At 39.9% G+C, this 26,614-nt stretch overlaps 1 long non-coding RNA gene across 7 annotated transcripts in view; it reads right to left on the bottom strand.

Moving 5' to 3' along the window:
- Positions 1–26,614, bottom strand: part of LOC119230640 (uncharacterized) — a 587,338-nt gene that overhangs the window by 148,247 nt on the left and 412,477 nt on the right. Inside the window, exon 10 of one of the 7 annotated variants that reach the window (XR_008551838.1) lies at positions 16,079–16,247. The exons of the other annotated variants lie outside the window; for them this stretch is intronic. This is a non-coding gene — a long non-coding RNA (uncharacterized LOC119230640). The remainder of the gene's footprint in view (positions 1–16,078; positions 16,248–26,614) is intronic. 7 annotated transcript variants of the gene reach the window in all.

Genomic DNA, 26,614 nt, shown 5'->3' with positions numbered 1-26,614 from the left:
CTCCCCAATCTCTTTCTGGCTCGGTCTCTAACACACTCTCTCTCTCTCTCTCTCTCTCTCTCTCTCTCTCTCTCTCTCTCTCTCTCTCTCTCTCACACTTTCTACACGCACGCGCAGAGGGAGGAAAAGATTTAGGGATTTAAACATTTATTTTGTTTTGGCAAATCTATCACTGATCTAAGAAGCCAAAGGCTTGTGTTGACTTCAGGACTCCAAGTGAGAAAGGCACCCTAAATCATTTATTTGTTTTTCATCAATTCTTTTTGATCTTGCCTTTAGAATCAGTCAGGGACAGAAACCATGTGGCAATGGTTTGTGGGGGAATCTTATATCTAGGAGACTTTCACAATGTCAGCACCAACTCTTTCATTCCTCAACCTAAAAGTTAACAACCTCTGTGCTCATATGAGCCCGAATTCCAGGCCCTTCCACAGATCCCACAGGAGGGAGGGGTACGGTGTGCTGACTGCACTGTGAAATCCACCACAGCTCAGCGCAGGGATCCAGGGGTGAGAAATGAGATTGTAAACACCACCCTGGCAGGATTTCGATCAGAGGAAGAGAGCAAAGGCCTAGGGGATCTTAACGGAGCCCGGAAAAATCAACGCCATCCCTGGGTATATTCTCTAGATGGGCAGAATAAAAAGCAAGACAAGGTTTAAGAAAAATAATGACCCAAGAAACAATATCAGTGTGATAAACAAGAGAGTGCTGAGCTGCAATTGCAGGTTGGAGGTTAGGCAAATTCTTATACATAAAAAACAAGCAATTTAAATGGCTCCTGGACAGTCTCCTAGGCATCATTTAAAGTCCCACCTTGAATTTATTTTGCAGCAGTTGCCATGCCAACAGAAAGACTGTATTCCAAGGGGTAAATGGACTCTCCACCCCCAACTTGCCTTGCACCTCATGCTTCAACCATGCTGGGCTTCTCCTCACTGCTCCCCACCAAGACCTGCCAGGCTCCCATCCATCCCAACACCCTCAAAGTTGTCTCTCAGGTGAAGTTTTCATGTCCTGAACCCCTCTCCTCCTTTACCCTTGGAACATTCTGTTCACACCCTTGCAATTCTGCAGGCTGACTATTGCCTGGCATGACAGGGCAGGCCCTCTGTCCTCCCTCAGTCCAGCCTGGTGCCTTCACTACAGCAGGTGGTATGAAAAGTTGGATTAGTGAATGTCAGAAATGTGCCTCAGAACCTTCTCGATAGCACAGCATGGTTTTCAGATTTTCAGGTTGCTTCTTTTTTTTAAGCCACAGATAAAGGTCTGGAAAAAACATCTCCCACCACAGTAGATGCTTGATAAATGTTTGTTGAATGGACAACATATTCATAAATAATGAATGAATGTCAGACAAAATGGGCTTTTACAATAATCCTCTCTTTACTCATGTCTAAAGTTTACCTGTGGAAGAATAAATGGAAGGCCCCATTTCATGACAGAATTAGTCACACAACTCAGTTACTACTTATCTACTTACTCTCAGCTGCCTGCCAAGTCTCAGTTTAAGCTCTTTTTCACTCACATTCTCTTCCACTGTCCCAGTACTCTGAAAGGTGGCTTCTCTTTGCAGAAAAGGAAACTGAGACTCAGACAAGGAAAGTCAACCTGTCACCAAGCAAACTACAGAAGTGGCAGGTCAGAAGTGGCAGAGATGGGCCTCAAGGTCCTTCCCAGTCCCACTACGGAGGCTACCTGCCAGGCTCCAGAAAAAGGCAGAGCCAGCTCGAATCTGGTTTCACCTCATGCCAGCTCCTAAACACTGAACAAAAGTTGAAGCTCTGTCAACTTGGGTTTCTCCATTGTAAACAGATATCTTCCCTTCTCCTGGTATTGAGGGAGGAGGGAACAAGATCCCACACTGAAAGCACATAAGACAGAGAAGAGAGCAGGTGAATAAGAAAACAATGGCCATTGGAGAGATACGAGAACTTGCTCAAAACAGCACTTGTTTTCCAATTTTGAAGATGTAGGCTATAGACCTTGCAAGAACCAGGATCAGCTCTATATTCATTTAGATGTAGATTCTCCTGTTCACAAATTACCCACCCCCACCACTTTCTCAAGAAAAATGAACTTCATTATAGGTCTATATGCTTAAACATTTATATAGCTATCTACATATATTTATTTCTATCTAGTTAGGTACATTGTTCTTAATACTTTAGAACATATTTTTAAATCACTGGTAAAAAGAGATCTCTTTTCTATCTTTGCATCCTTTCTTTTGTCTCTCTTCACCACAGCTTCTATTTGCATCACAGATGTATATCAACATTATTTCTGACTTTAATTTCAACATTATTTCTCTTTCAATTTGCGGCCTAGTTGGAAAGCAGAAGGCAAGGAAAATGTTTTGGTAAGTGGGGATAGGAAGAAATAGGAAATAAGGGCAAAAGAAACAGTCCTTGAACCACCCTCAATTCTTGCTATTGTCATGAAGTGTCTGTGATCTCATGAACACTCTGGAATGTGGGAGGAAGAGGACTAAAGAGCACCTTCCAGTACTAAAAAGTGTCTTCTAATGTAGCTCAGATTCCAAGACTGCAATGTCAAATGCTCTTATACTGATCCACTTGGGAAACAATAGCGTTCAACAACCCTTGAAATTTCTCATTTTGGACACACCTCAGGTGGAGCAGCTGAGAAATGCTCAGCAGCACATTTGTTAGGAGGCTCTTAGAGGCGCTGTAACTAAAGAGGCATGTTCCATCTGTAAGGGTCTCCTGGGTAGCTTGATTTCTGCAACATCATCCCACACCCTTCAAAACCTCTAAGAGGAAGGAGAAGCAAGTGATTCTTGAAGGGGAATTTAGGAGATGAGTGTAAGAGACTTAAGAAATGAGTGTTCCAGTCTGGGAGCAAATGAAGCTAAACTAGAGTCAGTTGTGAGAAGAACAGCTTGTTTGGGAAGTGAATCCTCTCTCTGTAAAACTGGAGGGGCTGGGAGGACTCCCAGACACTTGAGCACCCAAGAGCTTAAAAATAGCATGAATTCCTGAGCCTCAGAGGCCACTTTGTAGACTTTCTCATGTGAATTTTCTGGTGTCCAGCACAGATCAGGGGACATAGTAGACGATCAATAGTATCTTATTCTTCTTGATGTAGAAGGCTTTATTCTACATGTAAACTTTTAGAAGAAATACAGTACAGAAGGTACCAGAATTAAGAGAGTGGAAAGAATCAGAAAAGCCCACACTCAAATTCCTACCTCACTTTTTAACTAATTATACCACCTTAGGAAAGTAAGGTTACCTTTATCTTTCCATCTACAAAATGGGGATAACACCAGAACCTAGCTTGCAAAGGTGACTGAGGATTAAAATGTGAATAAAGCACCTTGCACAGGACCCAGTACTTCAGACCCAGTACTCAAAAAAAAAAAAAAAAAAAGCTAACTCTTGCATTATATAAAGTAACTCTAGCATTATAGATCTAGGTCAGGGCACTGTTTGTGAGTTCAAGCCAGGCTGGCTGAGCAGTGCTCCCCAGGAAAAGATGCAAGGCAACCCAGAGCACTGAACAGATACAGAAGGCATCCTCTTGCTGAAAATACAAAGAATGGCTTGTAATATTACTGCAAAGTTAAGGCTACAAAATGGGGATGGTGAGAGGTACACAACAAATAGTGGGAACTATTGGTCTATAGTGAAGGGTTGTGGGTACTTTGGTGATGGGTGTGGGGTGGTAACCAGGTATCTAAAAAGTAAAAGAAATAGTTACACAAAGACATCAAAACCTAGGGGCCTCCCTGGTGGTGCAAGGGGTTAAGCACAGCTCTATGAAGCTGTCCGCAGTCTCTGCAGCATGAGTTCCATCCCGGCCAGGGAGCATGGCCGGCCAGGGAGATTCCCACATGGTGCAGCAGACCTCTCCTGTCTCGCCCGCTGCTCCTCTCAGCAGTGTATTTCAGTCAGTCTGCCTGTTCTGTTCCCCATTTTGTCCCTGGTGAATCCTCTCACTCCCTCCCCACCCTGCACCTCTGGCTTGTACCCCAGTTCTTGTCTGTATAAATAAATATATCTTTAAAAAAAAAAAAGACATCAAACCTGCTACTGTATCACACTATGATCAGGTTAGGGTCCAAATAGACTAGAAATCTGAAAATCTCCATTTGAGATATGAATGGAAAAATGAGTATAGGTGACTCAAATGTTCAATTGTCCCATAGGGATACCTCTGTAATCCAAGACATAAAAGACTTGAGAAATTCTCATCCCATCTCACTCCCAATACCAATGCTAAGCACTGTATTTTATTAAAAGAAGCATCATCTACATAAGAAAACAGTACCTTGAGGAAAAATCAACTGATAAAACTAGTAGGAGAATTAGCATCTCAAGAGCTAAAAATAACCCTCTGATTGAAACTATAAATAAATGTGTTCAAGATCATCAAAGATAAAGAAGTCAGGAGTCTGAGTGAAAGGACCAGGAAGATTTGAAAAAGAACTACATGTAATGCTAACAGCTGAACTGTAGTCATGAAATTTAAGACCACAATCACAGGTTGAACAGCAGATTGGAAATATATGTGACAAAAATATTGGTGGACTGGCATTGAGGAAACTACTCAGAATATAGCACAGATGAAGAAACAGACAAATAAACAGCATAAAAGCAGTTATAAGACAATAAGAATAGATTGAGAAGTTCAAATCCATGCTTCATAAAGCCTCCAGAAGAATGGAGAGGAGGGCAATTCTGAAAGAGATAGGCTAAAAGTCATTTAGAGTTGAAAAAGACACAAGTACTCAGTTGAACATGTACTTTAAGTTAAAGCTAACAAATTTTTTTTTTTTTTGCTTAGCAGATTTTTTTTATTTTATTTTATTTTTATTTTTTATTTACTTCATTTTTATGTTTTATTTACATATTAGGAGAAATCTTTTTCTTTTCCCTATTTTTTTTTTCAATTGATTATGCCCCTAAGACGCAACCCCAGTCAAGTTTCTGTACCAGCAGCTACGCTTCTTCAGAACATCATGACTGCCAATAGTCAGCGCCCAGGAGGAAGACAGCCTGTTCTGGGATGTGCTCAGACTTTCAGCCCAGAGAGATCTTCTTCAGTGTTAAAATCACATTCAAAGAGGGTTTGGACACCAAATTGCTTTTCAGAGGCTGTTTGAGATAGCACCTTTGTAAAGTGCAAACCTATTTATAAATGTCAGTATTGTTATCTAATCATTGGTTTAACAATGAATAAATATGATTATGCCCAGCATTGTGCTAAGCACTTTTCTCATTTAATCACACCAATAATCTTTCAAGATAGATGTGTATTTGTGTATTTAAATACAGATCTTAAATATAAATGAATGAACTATGACTCAGAGACGCCCAAGAGCTTGCCCAAGGTCTCAGAGAATAGTGGATTTGGGACTCATCTCAGGTCTGCTTGGTGCCAACTGCTTGATGTGTCTCACTATTATTCAATATGCAGCTCAAAGAGAAGGTAAAGTATTACTATTGGGAAAGTAAACAAGTTGCCTAACAGGAACATGTAAACTGTGAGCACTGCTGTCCTGAATCTAGCAGGTCACCTGGTAAACAGACTTAACTGTGTATGCAGATATGCACAGATGTGCATGTAAAGTCAGTGGCCCTCCTCACTTGTAATCAGGGAAATGCAAATCAAAACTACCATGAGATACCATCTTACACCAGTGAGAATGGCACATATTAAAAAAACTAGCAACAACAAATGTTGGAGAGGATGTGGAGAAAAATGAACTCTCCTGCACTGTTGGTGGGAGTGCAAACTGGCCCAAACACTATGGAGAGCTATGTGGAGATTTCTTGACCTACTAAACAAAGAGCTTCCATATGATCCAGAAATTCCACTCCTAGGTATTTACCCAGAGGACACAGAAACATCAATTCCAAAGGGCACCTGCACTCCTATGTTTATAGCAGCACTGTTTACAATAGCTAAGCTTTGGAAACAACCCAAATGCCCAAAAATAGATGACTGGATCAAGAAGATGTGGGACATATATACCATGGAATATTACTCAGCATTCAAAAAAGATAAACACATGCAATTTGCAGCAACATGGATGGACCTGGAAGGGATCATGCTCAGTGAAATAAGACAGAAAGAAAAAGAAAAATACCAGATGGTCTCACTCATAGCAGGAATCTAGAAAACTTAAACAAGGGACCAGAAAAAAGAGCAACTATAAGAAAGTAAATATCAAAATCAACAAACAACTATGAACCAGAGACACTGGTTGGGGGGTGAGGGGGCGGGGAGGGGAGGGATTGGGGTCAAAATAAGGGGGTCACAATTGTAAGGGGAATATAAAAATAAAATTTATAATTAAAAAAATTAAAAATAAATAAAGTCAGTGGCCCTCCTGATATCCAATGATTCCTGCACTAGGGTGGCAAGGGTAGAACTCTGAGAGGCAGGGACAAGAGTTCTTTCACACTCAGCTGGGACTGGAGTATTGATAGTGCAAAATCCATTAGCAGTCTCATCTTGGAGGTTCATAAATACTGCTCAGAGGGGATAAGGGGAAAACAGTCTGTTTATTTTGAGCATGGAGTATGTTACATTCACTTTTAAAAAATGTCAGGCATATGCATGTAAGACATGTCTGTTTTCCAATAATATGCGTTTTCCATAGAAAAGCAATTTAAAAATAAATTGCTAATGGAGACACAAATGAATGAATTAGAAACAGAGTCAAAGGGAAATACCAACACTGTCACTAGCTGAGGATGCCTTGCAGGCTTTTTCCAGAAAATTCCAGCAGCTCAGTGGAAGCCAAAGTAGATTTCCTGGTACAGGCAGCACTAGACACTATTTTTTCAATATGCTCTCCCCTAATATACAATAAGCACTATTTTGAAGTCAGTGCTTTTAGCAAGCCTTCTATTTTTCGCAGCAAAGAAACCCAATTTATTCTTTGTTCAAAGAAAAAGTAGAATCACAGTCATCTCCATGTGAACTGATGAAAACATCAGCGAAACTTTCAGATAAAAGGGATCAAATTGTTTACCAGTACTCATAAGAAAAAAAGTATATAAGTAAATATTCTATTTTACTCTCTCTCACAGACATTTAAAAAGAAGGGAGCATGTGAGGGAGGGGGGCTTGCTCTGACTTCCAATTCTCTAGTGGAAAACCTTTTAAAAAAGCAATTCAGCATTTTAATCATTATACCAGGTCATCTGAAAAAAGTATTTAACTTACACTTTGATTTTCATTTCTTTCCTTGCTCCATGGTGATTTTTCCTGTGCTGACAGAAACAGATTTCTGGTCCGCCAGAAAACCTCATATACACAGTTCAGTTTCTTACTTGCTCTTTCTCGGGGTAACAATCAATTTTTTAAAAGTTCTTTCTCTTTGTCTGAAGTATCCATATGTTTGCATGAAGATTACAGGTTAAAATCCATTGAAAGTAATTGAATTAGTTTACCCTTAAATTTCTGGCCTATTCCCTATCTGTGGATTTGGGTTTTCTCCTGAAAAGTCTGCTTTCTCAGTGCTACTTCCACACTTAGCTGTGTACACAGATGTACAAGCAGTAAATTGCTGGCTTGGAGGGAAATGGCAGCAGAGAAAAATTAAAATGCTATTCTTTAGTTTTTCAACTTAAATTTCTGAATAAATGTCAAGGGCTAACCCCAATTATCATGATCCAGTTTCTCTCAGTTCAGCTTAACCTGTTTTCATTTCAAGAAAAAATTTTGTATACGGTGCTCATTTATTTTATATTATTACTATTACTATTATTATTATTATTATTATTATTTTGTATCTGTCTATAAAGGAAAATCATAAGCTGGCAGGAGGGCAGAAAAGAGGCAGAAAATTTCATTTGATGCTCAGAGCTAGCACAGTTCTGCCGCTCTTTTCAAAGACATTTGACCTGGCAGGGACAAACCTGAAGAATACCGGTTTGGTTGTACTCCATGAGGGCAACCACCCTAGATTCACCTAAAAGCCACCAAGACTTACCTAGTTCACAGTCAAATACATGGCACACATGACTTCACTACCAAGCATGATGTATCACCACAGATATCACTAATCCATCACGACACTCTTTACAGTACAAATGGGGCCTCAAAATCCTTTCTAGAAACCTCATCAGGAAACTCCTAACAGTAGGACAGACAACTTTCTTACCCATCCTAATTTAATCACCTTCATTTTCTGGGGTCCTTGGTGGATGACTTGTTCACTTTTCAAGGGAACAAAATAGTGATTTTTTAAAATAGAAAGGTGGAAGCACCAGGTGAGTGCCCCTTCTCAGCCATCAGCAAGTCCTTTGTCCTTGACCAAATCATTTACCCTCTTTAAACTTCAGTTTTCTAACCCAGAACAACTAGTTTGAGTTTGATCAAATGTTAATCATGATGCAAAGACCCCCTGGGAAGAATATAATTGCAGGAAGGCCTCAAATCTGACATTCTAAACATTGTTTAAATATTAAATGAACAACATGGTAATCAATTTTCCCAAGTAGATACAAGCTGTTGTTACAATGGATGAAATGCAAACTTACTCAAAAATTGCTATTGATGGTAGCAGTTTAGCACTATTATGTTTTTAATCAAAAGATACCCAAAATAAAATGTTTATTTTTCCAAGTCTCAGCACCCTCATCTGTTAATAGCATTAAAAAATGAAGTCTATCTTACAGAATTTGGGGAAAGGTAAGCGAGATTAAGCAAGAAAGGGCTTAAGACAGAGCCAGTTGGCTCATAGTAAGTGCTCCACAAGGCACAGAGAAGGAGTTGGGTTTCCCAGGATATAGCATGAGGAAGGTGTTATGCAACCTGAACACAGAAGTCTCTGCTTTCTCCCTTAGATAGAGATGATGAGTATAAGCCAAGAAGTAGGAGAGTGTAATTTCCTCTAAATACACCCTTGAGGGGCCTCCCTGCTGGGGCAAAGGGTTAAGACACAGCCTGTGAAGCTGTCCACAGCCACTACAGCATGAGTTCGATCCCCGGCCAGGGAGGTGACCCACATGGCACAGCAGACCTCTCCTGTCTCGCCGGCTGCTCCCCTCAGCAGTGTAATTCAGTTGATCTGCCTGTTCTGTTTTCCACTGTGTCTCTGGTAAATCCTCTCAACACCCCCCACCCCAATACACCTCTGGCCTATACCCCAGTTCTTGTATATATAAATAAATAAATCTTTATAGATAGATAGATAAATAAATAAATACACCCTTGAATTGAAGTGCCTAGATAGTTCTGAAACAAAGTCTGAAGGCTGGCTGTATAAGCCCTTAAAGGCAATGGTATTGCAATAATCCTACTGTTTCTCTAACAGGATTCTAATGGCTATAAGTTACTCTGCCCTGTGGATCATCTTGTTTGCATTAAGGCTCCATATTCTTGATTGATTAAATAGAACATTTAATCTAATTCTTCAGGAACTGTATGTTTGATATAGTTTCTTTCAGCCCATATCCCATTTAAAGGTAGCAGTCAGCCAGCATTATCATCATCCTACAGAGATCCATATTTTATTGTTATGGAGGGGTCCCACATTTAAAAGGTTGGGGCAAAGGGTCTAGAAGTTTCTAAGCATTATATAAAAGGCACTTTCAAGGGATAGGTGAGGAAACAGAAATGCAGCAGTGCTAAATGGGATGGGCCTATTCAATTTTGTTATCACATAGCTTTCCATGATCCAGAAAAACAAGTGGGTCTGCAAAGCCAATACAGAGTTAGAGAGCTGATAGAGATTGCAGTTGCAGTCCCAATGATGCCAAAGTCTACCAGTTTCTCAACCCAGAAATTTAGGAAAGATCTTTGACTCCTCCATTTTCCTTTTGCTCTAAAGTCCAATCCATCAGTCAGTTCCGATAAATTTTCTGAATCACTGCTCAAATTCAACCCCTCCCTTCACATTCAAACCAAACCCTGTACTATAACATAGATACTTGCCTTTCACTTTTAGACATTGCAGTCTCCTAACTGGTACCCCGAATTCTCTCTGCTGCCCAACTCCACATCACTCCCCACTTTGTAGTCAGAGTAAAGCTTACATTATACCTCCTCATTCTCTTCCATGAAATTCTTACAAGACTTTCTGATGTACTTCCACAGTGTATCAAGTCACATATGCAAAAATGCTACATCAAGGCCTCCCCTGGTGGTGCAGCAGTTGAGCGCTGGACTGCGAAGCTGCCTGCAGCCTCTGCAGAGCCATTTTGATCCCCGGCTGCCGGCGAGGATCCCACATGGCGCGACAGACCTCTCCTGCCACCCGCTGCTCCCCTCAGCAGTGTATTTCGTCAGTCTGCCTGTTCTGTTCCCCGCTCTGGCTCTGGTGAATTCTCTCACCCTTCCATGCTTCTGACTGTACCCAGTGCTTTTATAAATAAATTAATAAATCTTTAAAAAAAAAAAAAGCTACATCAACCACATTATCTCTTTCCTCTCTCCTGTTTCCTCACCATGTCCAGCTACCCTGACCTCCATTTAGTTCCTCAGACACAACCAGTTCTTTCCCTCTTAGGATTTCTTTATAGGATATTCTCTTTCCCTTCCACTTCTGACTGAACCTTGCAGCCCACCTCCTCATCAAGACCTCTCATGAGCCGCTCTAAAGAAGTTCCATATCTTATCACTGTGTGTAATTCTTGAAAACACTGCTTACTATTTGCTATCACTCATTTATTTGCTTCGATCCCTGGCCGGCCAGGGAGCTAACACACATGGCACAGCAGACCTCACCTGCCTTACCCACTGCTCCCCTCAGCAGTGTATTTCAGTAGATCTGCCTGTTCTGTTCCCCACTCTTTCTGGTGAATCCTGTCACCCCCTGCACCTCTGTCTTACACCCCAGTTCTTATATGCATAAATAAATAAATCTTAAAAAAAAAATAAACTCCTTAAAGAACCTTTTTGTCCTCACCACCCCCCCTCCCCCATTCAGATATCAAGAGTCTAGGATAGGGTCAGGCACTCAGAAAAAACACAATAAATACTCATTGGATGAACACAAATTATCACTGAAATGATTATTTCTACTGATAACTGTTGCCGATGTACACAAATACACTTGAATGTGGGTAATTATGATACTATGGACTCTTGCCCACTTAAGAGCCTCTGTGCTGCTTCTCCCTAAATGGTAGTCACTAGTTACATATACCTGTTATTCTATAGGACATTTCCACCATCACAGAAAGTCGATTCGTCAACACTGCCTCAGGCATTGGATAGAGTTAAGTCTATCCAAGGATACACTAGAGGAACTAATATGACGAACTAACTTCTCAGTTGCTTCCTACTTCCAACAAGAACTATTTACCACCTGAGGTCTTACATGGTTACCCTTCAACATAAAACTATTTCATTTGCTATTCTCAACTTGGTTTACCAGGTTTAAAAAATGTGATTGATAATAGGGAGTGAGTCTCTTGCAGGGAAATATGAACACCGGGAGAAACTCCTGCAAGTCCCTTAAAAGGGGTTCTTTTTACCTCAGCTACAAAAACCCTGTGGAAATACAAGTCTTTTATTACTAGACTGTTGCTTAATATTTATCCAGCTCCAGAAACTATGCCGAGAGCATGAGCTAGAGCTCATGCTGATCTCTGCCTTTTGGGACTCACCATTTAATTAGACAGATGGGGAAAAATACCCAAGTGTGGTTCCCAGCCACATTTTTGAATACTAAGCTGGATTGCTGTTTCTGGCGGGCTGTCACACTGACAGGAGGATGCAGTGTGTTGCCTCTTATTGTGCAGTATGAAGAGCCCCACCACCTCTGCTCCATGCTGCCACTGGGACACAAATGCTGCTTATAATACAGCTGTCTCTGGCTTGTGCTCCATTTGGGCTTTTGACTGTTGATGAGACCCTCTTGTCTTGGGTCTACCCCACCCTTGAACTCGTTTTCCTTTATTTTTGATGCTGTTAGTGCCTCCCCTGCCCACCCATGAGGACTGGCTTGATCCACTTTTATTTTGCTCTTCTCCCTGGAGCCAGGGCATCTGTCTGAGTACATACACTAACACATGTCTAAATACCAAGTAGCCAACCTTGAGGAAAACTGGTCACATCTTTGCCAGGAGCTGAAAGAAGGTGCTGTAACCAGGAAGGACAGAGTCCAGGAATCAGCTTGTCAGGTTCTGTGCCCCATTTTATCATCTTTCTGGGAAGCTTCAAAATTTCTGGCCCTACCTTTTCTCCAAAGAGATCTTCCAGTAATAGCTAGCAAAAATTACACTCCTTTTTTTTCATTTTAACAACTTAATTGAGATATGATTTACATACCATAAAATTCATCCATTCAAGTACATGATTCAATTATCTTTTATTACATTCATAGAGTTGTGCAACCATTACCACAATCTGGTTTTAGAATATTTCTACCACCCCAGAACGAAATCTCAGTGCCACTGGCAGTCACTCCTTATTCCCACTCCCAACCACTATTTTCTGTGTCTATGGATTTATCTATTCTAAACAGTCTCTATAATTGGAATCATAAGATGTGTTATTTTGTGTCTCACTTCTTTCATTTAGCCTAAAGCTTTTGAAATTTATCCACATCGTAGCATATATCAGTACTGCTCCTTTTTGTCGTGAGATACTATTGCAATATATGGATATACCACATTTTGTGTATCCATTTACACTAGCAATTTTATACAGAAACAGATGGCTTTAAGGCATTCATTAAGAACATTCACTTTTTATCTATTTGAATATAAGTCAGAAAATTCCTTGATAGTATTTTCCTCAAGTTCCTAAATGCTTGAAGATAAGCCCTTCCTTTAATATAAGAAAAGAGTTACAGTTTCCAAAATCACTTAAAAACAAACACACCCATAAGTCTTCAGTGTTTGCCAATGGATGACAATTATTTTCTTAGTAGAGATAATCAGGCTAATTGATGACAGGAATCATCACTGATGATATAATCAAATACTGCCAATCTCAACACATGAAATCATTTTATCTGAGGGTAATGGTAAAATTAACAACACTGGAATATTTAGATTTACAGCAAGGTTATAAAATATGGCATCTTCTCTGTATACAGTGATATAAAAAATTTATAATAAAATGTGTTATTTATGTTTAATAAGCTGCATGTTCCCCAAGTCTCCTGCTTCTAGCTTGCACAGATGGATGCTGCTTGGTTGCCCATGGCTCTTTGTCATAGTAGAACTAGGGGCTCCCACTTCACAGAGTCCCACTTCACAGTCATCTACAGATGCCTAGATACCTCCAGAGATGCATTACCACCTTCATGGAGGCCAGAGCCTCTCAGATGCCCTCTACATGGTGGTCTCTATTCCTCTCTGCCCCATCCCAGTGGCTAGAATTCTTCTCCAACTCCCATTTCCCATAGTCAAAGGTAGCCTTTATGTCTCTTGGCTTCTTTGATTATTTCCTATGTACATTCAGGTTGGTTGAAAAACACATAGCTAACAGATAGCTCTTCTCAGCCAGAGTCTTCTACTTGTTCTCTTCCTTTTATATAATTGATTCATTTGTAAGTTTGGGAGAGACAATACCATATATCACTCTAAGGCATTATCCACAGTGCATACTTAAATACTATGGCTACATTTTTAAGCTGGTAGACACAGTCTATAACTGGAGGTTCTTATCCTAGTCCAGCTCATCAGTGGATTCTGATCCCAAGGATAGCTATTTGAGTTCTAATTTCTCACTGGTTATTATTATTATTAATGTGAATTGGTAGGTAGAATTAATTGAATGGCAACTTGCCAGATATTTTATAATACCTTCTCTTAGCTTTACAAAGCTGGCTTTATTTTCTCACATTATAGATGTAGCAGCTTTAACAAGGTCACAAGCTCGTAAAGTTGGTGTTCGAATCTAGGTTTACTGATTCCAAAAGCTATGCTCTACCCACAACCATCTCTCAGCCTTCAGGTGACGTGACACTTGGTGATTTCACTTATAGTTACAAGTCCAAGGTCTTTCATACTAACTGTCAAGATTCACCTGGGTTCACTCCTATTGAATGACTAGGGCGAATCATCCAATGTCCACCATATACCTACATGTCAGAAAATGGTCACGGATGGAGACTGCAAGAGGATCAGAAGGAAAAGGCACCACCATTTTCAAAGTTCTACGTTGTTTCTGAAGCCCCATCCTTCGAGGCTTCTCATCCTTCGGAGAACACTGCTCACCACTTACCAGCAGAGTATTTACTCCCTTGTGACATTCTTGTACAGCTAACGCCCCTTCTTAGTTGCCTCCAGGGCTTTGAGCACCTCCTGGAGAGGCACATGCGATTCTAAACTTTTATGAGAAAGATATTTCATGTCTTTTGCCTCTGTGAGTAGACTGTGAAGCCACTTGCATCCTTCGTATCTTTTGCAAATAAAACAGCCAGGCAGACGGCTTGTTGACCAGATCTTGTGATAATGAACTCTTTCATGTCCAGGCAGGTCTGAGTGCTACAGCTGCTCTTCATCTCTGGAGTTTACTATCATGCTTCCCTTTTGTTCCTATGGCACTAAAGATCCTTAGGATCAGGCTGTCTGGTGACTGCCAGGCTAAGCAGGTTCACCCAGGCTCACCTGAGTCCTGAAGACATGTTTGATATACAATGATGTCATCACCACTATTTAATATTTATCAAGGGCACTCAGCATGCATGGCACCACTCAGACAGGCAATGTTCCCAGCCTCTCTTCCTTTCTTCTTTGTCACAAACAATTTGACCCTGTGGGACTTAACTTGTTCACAGATTCTGTCCTTGCTGATTTCCTTAACCTTGAAGCTCTGTCCTCTGCAGTTTTCCAGAGGCATCCAGGGCAGTGTCAGGCTTCTGACACTAACCATCACGATTATAGATGTGACCACAGTGCAGACCTCCCACCACCCTGAACTACCTGAATTAGCTCAAATAAGCACCAACCAGCTGGCCCTGTGGGACTGTCATGGACCCTGGATTTCTTTTCCTGCTTCTTCTCTTGGTATTTGTAGCCTGAGCTCAGGAGTCCAGCTCCCTGCTATTCATTAGAAGTCACACATTCAGCACCAGCCTCTGTACCCGGCTGCCTTTAAACTCTCAGGTTCTTTCAAGCATTGTTTCTTTAAATCTCTGGGCAAATGTCACCGGGCTGCCTTTTAAAAGTTTGTTGGCCACCTTCTGCCTAACACCTAAGGTGAACTCTGCTCTAATCACCTTCTCGGCTGCTGGCTGCCTCCCTGCTTTCAGCAGTTTCTTGCTTTTAACAGCTTGTTTAAGATCACTTGAACAAGCTGTCGGCCTCCAAAGGAAGAATGGTGCTAGAAACAGTGTGGGTTGCTAAATATAAACACATTCTGCAGATAGGGAAAGACACGCTGTACAAAGAGATTACCTGGCACCCTCCAGACCTGATTGCATTGGAGGCCTAGTTGTTTCCCATTTGGAGATGGTAAAATGTTTGCATGGGAAGCACTGCATTGCACAGGTGCTAGAAACCATTTTTAAATTGCTGTCAGCTGGGCAGTGACAGGCAGAAAGCTATTGCTCACGGAATGGGTACAAGCTGTCCAAATGGGCTCCTTACAAGTTTGTCCCCACCACAGACCAGACATTTTATTTTTAAAGTAAGGACTAGGGTATGACTTAAAAAAAATAGCAGGTTAATTTTTTTTGTTTAATAAATGAATTTTTTTTGCCTATGCAAAAGCTGAGCAGTGTTGAAATCAGAAAATGCATTTGAGAACACTAATGGAGTTATTAGATACATAGGATGGTCTTTACATCATACCTAGGACAACGTTTATCAAAAAGGCTGTTGTAATAGCAGTGCACATGCTGAACCACACTGAATAGCACACCCTGTCACCTGCCACTCTTTCTTCCTTATTTCTGTAAGGCACATACTGTGTCCTGGGTGTCTTATATCTCTTTTTTCTGTTTCTCACAAGAGTCCCACAGTCATTTTTACAAAGAAGAAATGAGACTTTTGAGTGGTTAAACCCTAACTAGTAGGAGAATAATAGAACCTGTAACAAAAGACCAACCTTTTACAGAAGGTAGGGCTGTGCCAGGTACTGCACTGAGGACTGTAGTTGGAGGCTGAGCTACCTTTGGGACACTATCAGCTCCTACCTGCTCCCTGAGGGTCAGTGCTGGCTGAGGGGCACACACAGTGGTCAGCAGCAAACTTGCAGGAGGGTCGGGGGTCCTCTGGGTCAGTAAAAGGGAAGGTCAACCTCTTCCAGGCTCGAGGAGCCCATAGGCTGTGCTATTTTGTACATAGGCCATGGCTTACAGAACTCTGCCAAAAAAAAAAAAAAAAATGCTAGTAATTCTAACCCCAAGAAGGACTGATAGACAGATTTTGCTATAGTAACAAAATTATTTTATAGCACTGACAGTTAAATGGAGACGTTCTAACCAGTGGTGGTAAAGACAGAGACTGGTCTCTAACCTGCAAGGCACAAGGGTTGGGCCTGATTTCATGCCTTCACTGTAATTTCCACCACAAAAATGGATTCTCTCTCAGGCACTTCCTATTCTGATTAAACATTTTCTCTTTGGTAGTGTCAAGATAGTAAAACAGCTAACAGAGCAGTTAATTATAACGCCACAAACTCCTTTAACAGTAACCGTTGTGTTTTCAGAAGCTGACCCCCTCCACTTACAAGTCAGTAATAACACAGAGCAGGGTGGAGAAATTGAAGATATCAGAAACCAGCCATCTCTGGAGCATGGGCAAGAGATATCCTGCATGAACTTTCTTGTTTTAATGACCAACTGCAGCTACTAAATGGTCCTCCTGGTGTCACCTCATGAATAAGAGAATAGAACAATTTTAAAATCTTAGAGGTCACAATAGCCAATGTCCCAACAGAGCACACAGAACTCAAAAAAAAAGAAGGGAGGACAGCTTTCACTGGGCCGCAGATCCTCCTGTAACAGATTTTCTATTGTGTGAATTGATCGATTCCCTTTATCCAGCTGTTTTAATGATGTTTTAGGCCCTATTGAGGTACTGAAACAGACCCCCCAGTTCAGGCACCACATCTCTAACCAAGACTCTTTGAATTCATGGCCCCTTCCTGTGACTTGGCTCAGAACACTCAGCTCCTCCAAGACAACAGCCCAAATGAACTCTCCCAAGGCTTCTTGCTTTAAGAAGTTTTGCAAATCACTTTTCTATTCCATTCTACCTCCAAAATTGTTGCATTAAAGGTTTGTCTGCTTTATGCATTTTTGAGATAAATACATCCCTAAGTAATCTAACTAGATATTGCTAGATTATACTACTAACGTTTTATCCAAGGTTGCAGGTTACAGAAGTGATTTTTCAAAAAGTATTATTGGAGAAGGAAACATCCCCAGCAATTCCATTTTCTAACTTGATCTGTACTTCACTTCCTAACCTATTTTCTGTGGGGTCATACAGGAGCCCTGTATTTACAGAATGGCCTATTCATAGTTATGACGCTTTCACTCATCCCTCTGATGGATACCTGAGGGCCTGACATAAAGCTTATGCCATTTCCTCTGAGTGACAGACAAGCAAGTTAGTGATGAACTGCCCATCCTCTGTTCTCCTATTGCCCATTTTCCCCTGACTTGCTCATTTCAGGAAGCATCAGCCGACAGCAAACCACTGCACTCACTATAGGCCTTCATTCAATTAGAGCACAGCACTCAGACTTCTCACACTTGGGGACCATATTAAAAAAAAATTGATTTTAAAAAGTGATCACTCAGAAATGCCTTTACACAAAATTTAACTTGGGAAGGGAATGCGGTCTAGAGGTGAATGAATAAGCTATGCTGTCAGCTGATTTGGGTTTGAATCCTAGCTTCTTTATTTAAGGTCCATGTAATCTTAAACCTGCTCCTCAGTCTCTCTGGGGCTCAGCCCTTGATCTGTAAACTGGGGCTAAAAATAAAACCCATGCAACTGAGTTACTGTGAGGATTAAATTAGTGAGTCTAGTTAAGAGTTCAATACAGTGGCTCCTCCAATACTATTAATTACTGTGAAATACGTAGGCAAGACATCTATTTTGTGGTTAAGAGAATGCATACTGGCAAACCCCAATAACAACTCAGAGATCCCCAACAATCCATGACTTGGAGTTTACTGAGCAAGAATGGCTATCTCTCAAACACACATCCCTACACTCCAGATATCTCTGAGCCAAGCAAAGGACTTTTGTATTTGAGTTTCAAGTAATATTTGGTTAACTGGATTTTGAGAGTGCATTTTTTTTAATGTAAAGAGTATCCACCCTTCCCTTTGACAAGAAAAGGCATATTTTAAAAGCCTTGTCTAAAATAATAAATCAGAAGATCAAACTTGTTTCTTATTAGATGTATTTTCAGGTAGTGGTTGAATGAAGAATTTGCATTTAAATGGAAAGATTAATGACTAATACACAAATCTCATATTTAATCACCATTTCCTTAATACAAATAATTTATATTTTTATACAGATCATTCACCTTAAGTCAGTAATCAGAAATGAAAATGACAGGTGTAGTATTTTATAAAACAATTTTTGTGCCACCAATCATGCGTTTCAGTTATAAATACTTCTGAGGCTTCTGGTTTCACACTGTTACTTGGGAATGATTTAAATGTTGGTACAGTAATTTGGGTGTAAATATGTTTGAGAATGTGTGACTCTCACCTCATAGAAATGTCTTAAGCTGAAGGGAAAGAATCATTTGGGAATGACTTACTCTGCATGGTCTATTCTTTCCTCGCAAATCCAGGTTAAGTACAATTTTTCCCCCACTTAAATTTTAGAAAGTTGTTTAAAAAGAATAATCTGACTATCCTCTCTCTTCTGGAAGATCTAATAGTGAAAACACAAGAAATATATTTTCCTCCAACTAAACATGGAAGAATGTTCTGAAAAACCAAATGTGCCTCCTCTTAGCTCCAGAAGCACATTTACTCTGCGTGTGTGTGTGTGTGTGTGTGTGTGTGTGAGAGAGAGAGAGAGAGAGAGAGAGAGAGAGAGAGAGAGAGAGAGAGAGAGAGAGAGAGAGAAAGAGAGAGAGAGAATATGTGTTACTTTACTAACTGGCAAATCATGGCAAACCAACAATCACCTTGCTTCTTCTAGACTGTTCTTCAGAGTCAAGCCTCATCACCACCATTTATCCCAAGTCCAGGGCACAACATATGAACACAGAGAATGCTTGAAGTCTCTGTGACCTCTTTCCCCTTTCCAAACTCTGACCAGTAGAATAGCAAAATTGGAAAACTTTTGTCCTGGAATATGGACCTGATAGGAGAAATTACTCCAGGCATTAAATCATATCTGTTCTCTGTGACTTTCAGCTTAATGTTGAGCAAATGTTGAAATTTGATTTACACCAGCTATAATGAAAGGACAATTTTGCATTAAATAATCTTTCTCAGTGGGACCAGCCAATAAGAGTCAGCAATGCAGGCACTTCCAGATAATTTAAAGTTACTAGTTGGTCTTATGTCATCTTCTGGGCCCTGATCATTTATGGAGCTTTCTCGATGCTTTCCTCCCTTTCCCCTTCTCATATTTCTTTTTCTTCCTTCCCACCACCCCTTCCTGCTAGAAGCAGAAGATAAAATTACATTTAGCAAATATGACAATGATAACACATTGGGATAACGCATTACATTTAGCAAATATGACAATGATAACACATTCACAAAGAATGATCTGGTTTAGTCATTCTTTGTCCTTAAAAATTCAGTGTAATTCTGGAGTCTGGCATCCTGTTGTAAAGTAACATGTACCCTATAAATTGGCACCTCATCTCTCTATTGACCTCTTCCAATTGCTGACCAGTAAAATTAGCACTACTTTCTTTGCCACTAAGAGGACAGAGTGAAATGCAAGAAAAAGTATGAGCACTTTACTCAGGAATACATACCAACAACCATGTTACTGGGGCTGAAATTTCTTAGCTCCCAGGGTACCTGATTTGTGCCAATAAAGACTGCATTAAGAAAGGTAGTGTGATAGTGAGGGAGTTTGCTGGGCGTTTGGGGCCAGTCCCTGGGAAGAAACCCTTGCTTGTGTTAAGAAAGTCTAGTTCAAAAGCTCTTTGTGATTCTAACCAGTGTCAGGTTATTTCTGAACAGAAAACTTAGCCACCGTCAACTCATTTTCTTAGAAGTGACCTCTACAGAAAAAACTGGCACCAGTTAAGATTAATGAAAAATACATTTAGCATTCTTCGTTTCTGAAAGATGTCACTTCACCTGGTTGGAGAAGAAAAAAGTGTAAGGATCAATGTCTAATAGGCCTTCCACACTCAGCAGGGACTACATTCACTGCCACTCCATGGAACGATCCCTGGTGTATAATAGGAAGAGATGTGGTCCAATGGCTAATGAAACCAGAACAGTACAAGGAACACAGATACTTTAATTTATTGTCCCTTTGTTGCATTCAGATTTTTATCCAAAAGACCTTTTAATTAGAGCACTCTCAGGTGGGATTTTGCCTGCCTTTTCAATAAAATATAGATAATGGGAAAAAGGCAAACAACCTCTTTGTTTCTCACCAGCGCTCATTCACTAATCATCTTCCCCAAATTCAGCTCAGGCTGCCGCCTGAGTTCATTTCATCTTCATCAGCATTGCCATTTTCTATCTCATATTTCAAAGAGCAATTGGAAAGCAGATATTTAATCAGAAAAGTTTGGGATTCATTTTTCGGACATCCAATCTGTCTTCAGAGGCTTCAAGACAGGCAAAATTGCTGTTGACTACAAAAACAACTGAAGTCTGTGTCCTTGAAAGACACGGAAACCTTTTAGAAAATGTGTGGGCTTTACAAGTGGCCGGATCTGATTCAAATCCAGTTATGCCATTTATTAGATGTTTGACCTTGGATGATTTGCTTGACTCTCCAGAGCCCCAATTCTCAAATCTGCAAAATGGAGATAATCCTTTCAAATGTCCATTTGGTAAGGCTACTCTATGCATTGTTCCTAATGCAGGTGAGAAAAACTGAGGACAGAAGGGGGCGCTCTTAAAAGAAAATAATTGAGGTACCACAGAAATAAGGTATCTGTGATTTCTGTTGATCTCAGTTCCAAAGTTAAAAGGAAGGGATTCAGATTGGTCAAGTTTGGTTAGGATGATACCCAAGCATTTTCTTCCAGCTGATAATATTGGGACATAGGGCCACACTGTGCATAATAATTGCTAGGGAGATCTATTCTTTTTGATGGCAAGGATAACTACAGGGGGATTGGTAGCCTGAAAGACACCCCAAAATGTAGGAAAATATGTCAGGAGCTAAACAGTTGTTGGCATGGAATAGGCATTAAGTAAAAGATAAATCGAATGTCTCAATGAATGAGAGAGCTTATGACACAGATCAAGACTGGCCTTCCATTTTTTATCCACATAAACCACTTGATTCTGATGGGATAAAGCAACTGGTAATTTTAATGCCAAAACTTCCACCACTGAGCTCTTGAAATAGAGAGAAATTTTTCAAGACTTTTTCCCAGAAAAGAATGAAAAAGTACATGTCTCCTTAGTCCCTCAAAATATCACTTTGCCAAATTTTAATTTTCAAGGGACTCTTGTTTATTTGTGCTCTCAAGAAATCTTGTTAGAGCAAAGCCTTCACTCCATAAAGCATAACATTAAGAGTGGCAGCTTCACCATCTCCTGTGGTTCTCTTCATGGCTCTGAACCCTCTTATTACCTTTGTTTCTCTCTCCCCTGTATTATTTCATCTTTCTTTTAATTCTGCAAATCTTCTATTCTCTCCTCTCTCTCTATAGGCCGGCTCCCTCTGCCTCTATCTAATGGCATAATGATACTCTACTCTCTCCAAGTTCACAAGGTATATGGCAGTCACGTGCAAAGAAGGATAAATAGATTCGAAATTTCAATTCCAGATTTTCAGAAGGAGGAATCTTATGGTCCTACTTGGACCAGATTGTCAAACATGGCTATAGGCAACCCACCTCCATGGGTACTGATGGAAGAGAAAACAGTGGGAGAAGGGCAATAGTCATGATCTAAACAGACCATCCAATATATATGTGCAGTGCAGTTAGAGGCCTCATAAAGGTGTGTTGAATGCATTCAAAGTTAGAAAATTGGGACAAATAATTGGTTTTTAATAATCTATAATTAATTAAAAATTGTACTTTTTTGGGGACACTTAAATTTAAAAAACAGAATAACTATATCATTATTTTAAAAAATTCAGTAGTATTAAGCTTAACCCAAGTCAAGGCTGGGTACCCAGCACAGCAGGGGTTTAATAAAGGCTTGTTAACTGTCTAGAACTCTGTTGAATTTAATTTAGCTTGATTTAGCATTTCCTATATGCAAAGTATTTGTCAACAATTGCATTTCCTGATATTTGCAGTTTTCCTGGGAAGCTAAAAGTTATAATGCTCTTTCTCTATTTTATAAATGAGAAGATATTATTGCCCAGAGAGATTCATGTATTTGGAGGCAAGTTAGAAATAGTGGCAATAATGGTTAAAGACATCAGTTTAGGTTAAGATCTTGGTGCCTCCATCACCAGCTCTGTGATCTTGGTGAAGTCTAGAGTTTGTTTGAGTTTTTACTTTCCTATCTCTTAAATTGATGGAATAGTATTTACCATGTTACCCAAGTTTTATGAGGATTAATTGAGAGCTTGGGACATAAATGCTCAGTATGTTAGTCCTTAGTGTTTGTAATAGCTACTGTTGCACAAAATTTTATAGTGTGTTAGAAAACAGTTCCTTTCCTAAACAAGAGTTCCAGGAACACCATGACACAAATGATTTAAGAGCTCCCCATGCTGTTGGCTTGAGAGCTCCATGTAATTGGTACTCTTTGGTCATAAATTCAAGACCATGTGTTTTTGTTTTTTTTTTTTTTTTCTTCCCCTGAGTCACAGAGCTCAACCTTTCCCTCGGATGTGAGCCTGTTCAATGCTGCTCTTTTAGCACAGGACTGGAAAAATGACTTGGAAGCTCTGGAATATGGACTTGAAGGACTAGAGGTAATTATAAAACTAAGGGTCAGTTAGGCAGATGCCATACAAGTTGCCAGAGTGTAGGAGCCCTGTGGGAGCATGGGAACAGGTTCAATAAAAGGTTAAAGGACAAAGGGCGTAGGACTCATCCAGAGTGACACTGCCACCACAGTAACTGAAGCATGACATGTATACTCTGGAGGCAGCAGCCTGCACCAGGAGAAAAAACTGCTGGGAGGGGAGCTAGGATTAAAGGTAGCAAGGTGGGGCAGAGTCCATTATGCAAATGTGCTGCTGTTCTTAACAGTAATCAGAAGTCATTCACATGCTAATTATTATAGTAATCATAGGCTAATGCTGGTAACACTGGCTACCTGTTGATTGGCTTTCTCACCACCAACTGGAAGAAGTGGAAACTGTGGTCCTACCAATGTGGCTCAAGACGCTATTTTCAGAGCAGCTAAGTTAAATTTCAGCACAGGATCAGTGCTCATACATCCACGTTAGGTAAAATCCTTGTGACTGCCTCATTAACCTCAGTGCAGAGCCTCCTTTAGTTACTCTGAATACTATTCATCCATCTATCACTTCATTTGTTTGCCAGCATTGTTGAGCAGATGCCAATGAGTCCCAAATCACTTGGCCCTATAGTGTGGAGGAAACAATAACTAAGTGCACCACATATACACATACACCACATAGCAGCTGTTTTATGTCACTTAAACTTGCTACTCATTGACTTAGGAAGTGAAAAGAGGAATGGAAAAAAAAAAAAAAAACCCAAGAAACAGGAAAACAGGCAAACACAACCCACATCTCTTTTATCTGTGCTTTCAGAGCTAAAAACTCCTAACTGGGCTACAGAGGGTCAACAGATGGCACACACATCAACCATAGAGGCCCGTTCAGCTTGAATTCATCTTATTAGGATTCTAGGTCAGCCATCAGGAAAGAAGTCTAAACCCATAGGTTAGTAGAAACAGACAGAGGTTGATGTGAATGACCTTCGACATTAAGACCTGATTGTGCCTGTCGTTGAGATTGGCAACATGGCAGGAAAGGGCATTGGTGCACCTTCAAGCTGGAGATAATACAAAAGCAGCCTATGATTACAGTACCAAGTCAGGAGGAAAAAAACATGTTCTGTAAGGGCCTGGTGTTCACAGGAACCTGCCTCCCTGGGAGGCAGCTCTCAAATCTGACAGAGTGTACGTGGCTAAATCCCAGATGAGAGTGCATGGTCAAAGGAGTTTTTATAGTATAAAACCATCTTTTAAGGGGATTAGCAATGCTGGACAGTGGCTTTGGGACTTCCTGTCCTGGAAGAAATAATAACTAAAGCAAAACACTGCTATTCTACAAGAGCTCTATCTATTCATCCAATTTCAGATACAAACACGTGAGGAAACACTGAGGCTCCGAATTTTAGTAATGCAAGGTAAAGATGATGTCCCTCCTCAAGAGAGGAGAAACAAAAAGGGGGGGGGGGTAGGGGGGTATGTGAGGGGAGAAACAACAGGTCAGCAAAAAATGTAGCAGAGAAATTATATTCAGTATCTATCAAGTTCATTTGCCTGACAAATTTTATTGAGAATGGATATAGAAATGAAAGAATGGGCAAAGTGATATTGTATGGCACTGAGGAGACCTGTACTTTATACTATTCTTTACTATCTGGGAAAAGTCTTGTAATTTTAGATCAAGGAATTCCCAGATAATGTCTCACTTCTTATTTAGCACCATTGCCAATAACATCGCAGATATTGTTAATCACCAAAACACATAGATGCTTTCAAATTTGCGTATCTAGATACAATAATTAGCGCTTGTTCTATAAGCACGCTGTGAAGAGTACCTTATTCTTCCCCTCATCCAGACCTCAAAGAGACGCCCTTCACTATTCCAAATCCTCAGGAAAGATCAAAGACGGGTAAAATTGAGGGAAAAGATAGAAATCAGTCCCAGTTTGATTCACAGGAAGAATAAGGGCTCAGTTTGCACATGGGTATTTCATTTCACAAGGTAAAAGGATATGCCATTCTCTGTTTAATTAATTATGGATCTTTGAAACACATTGCCAAAAAAACAGTGGTGTATACTAGTGGGAAAAGAAAATTAGATGAAAAAATATGCCTGTCCCATTATTCATTTGTATTGATCTAGATGTATAACCCTATGCATCACAATTTGACAAAAGGTTAAATATTAACAGAAGAATCATTAATCTAACAAAACAAATTAACACAACAATAAGTCTCCTGGTTGGCTTTATATACCATGGGGCTCTAGATGGACTGAGGAAGCTCTCAGACTGGAATTTAGTTCCTCCCTTTACAGATCAGATTGACCAACAGTGAACTGGACTGGGTCATAAGAAACAGTGAGGGATTGCTCCTATTAATTGCAGCGCTCTTAACCACTGAGGGGGCTCTATTGGTGATGTACCACCCATATAAACTGCAGAGACCACTTACACTTGAAAGCATATGAAATATTACCTAGCATATGACTTGGTGTGAATACATTCTTTTAAAATTATTTTGATGTCTCTTGGGCACTATAGCATCTTTTGAGAGGGAAGAATCATTGAAGTGAATTTTGGTAGGTCCTCTAGTTTTATTTCAGCATTTTTTTCCTGTTGAATTTATTTCATTTTTTTCATAAAAAATTTTATTTTTTGTGTCCTTTTCTTGGTTTTCACCATCCTTCAACCTATGACTCCCACTTACACCCAATCCCGAATCCCATCTATGCAACCATGTATTCATCCACATATTCAAACAGGTATCTGTTCACATTCCTACCAAGTATCCACCATGCTTCCATTCATGTATCACCCTACGAACTCACATATTAAATACCCCCCCCACTGAGGATTTGAGAAAATAATTTTTAGGTGGAAAGTATGTTAGATTTTGGACAGATAGGGAGACTAAAACCTGTAGATGCTAAGTGATTTACCCCAGTTCTCAACCAATGTTCAGTCTAAAATTTTAAATTTTGATTAAAAATTTCAGGGGTACCCATTGTTCTTACAGCTCATAAATAACTGAAACATAAAACTATGAGTATATACTGAAGATCACATGACTTTATAAATTACTAACTGAATTGTTTAAGTTTTCCCTAAGAAGTGAGATAAACCAAGTCAGTTTCAAATAAAATATAAGAGCAACCTGACCACTATAAAAATTATAGTCTGAAGGTTTATAGAAGAGAAATGATCATTTTCCATAAAAATTTAATTGATATAACAAAATTCATTTGTCTGAAAAAAAAAATGAAATATCACCTTTACCAAGTCATGCAAAACAGGGCTAATCAATCCCCCAAACACTTCACTGTGCAAATTTATTATATTTTCAATGATTCCATGGATCTTATTTTATATCATCCTTAAAATTATTGCCCATATCAACCAAAATTGAATACTCTGAACATAAAAGCATAACTATGCACACATCAGCATTTCAAAGAGTAGATGGATTATCTAAAGAATAGGTGGGTGATCAAATTTAAAGGGCCTTTGTAACATAGATCTGACTTTGTATTTTTACACTACTCTTCTTGTAATACCTAAGTGATTTCAAACTAGTTTACTCACCAATACACAATTTCTGTGAAATTAGTAGTCTCTCATCCATCATTTAAACATCTCTTAAAAAAAAATTCTTTCCCCAAAAAATTTTAGG

The sequence above is a fragment of the Talpa occidentalis genome, unplaced genomic scaffold, assembly GCF_014898055.3.
Source record: "Talpa occidentalis isolate TD23 unplaced genomic scaffold, MPIMG_talOcc4v2.1 talOcc4.10, whole genome shotgun sequence".
NCBI classification, from domain to species: domain Eukaryota; kingdom Metazoa; phylum Chordata; class Mammalia; order Eulipotyphla; family Talpidae; genus Talpa; species Talpa occidentalis.
Note: the sequence above shows the minus strand (reverse complement) of the source record. Positions and strands in the feature narration are given on the sequence as shown.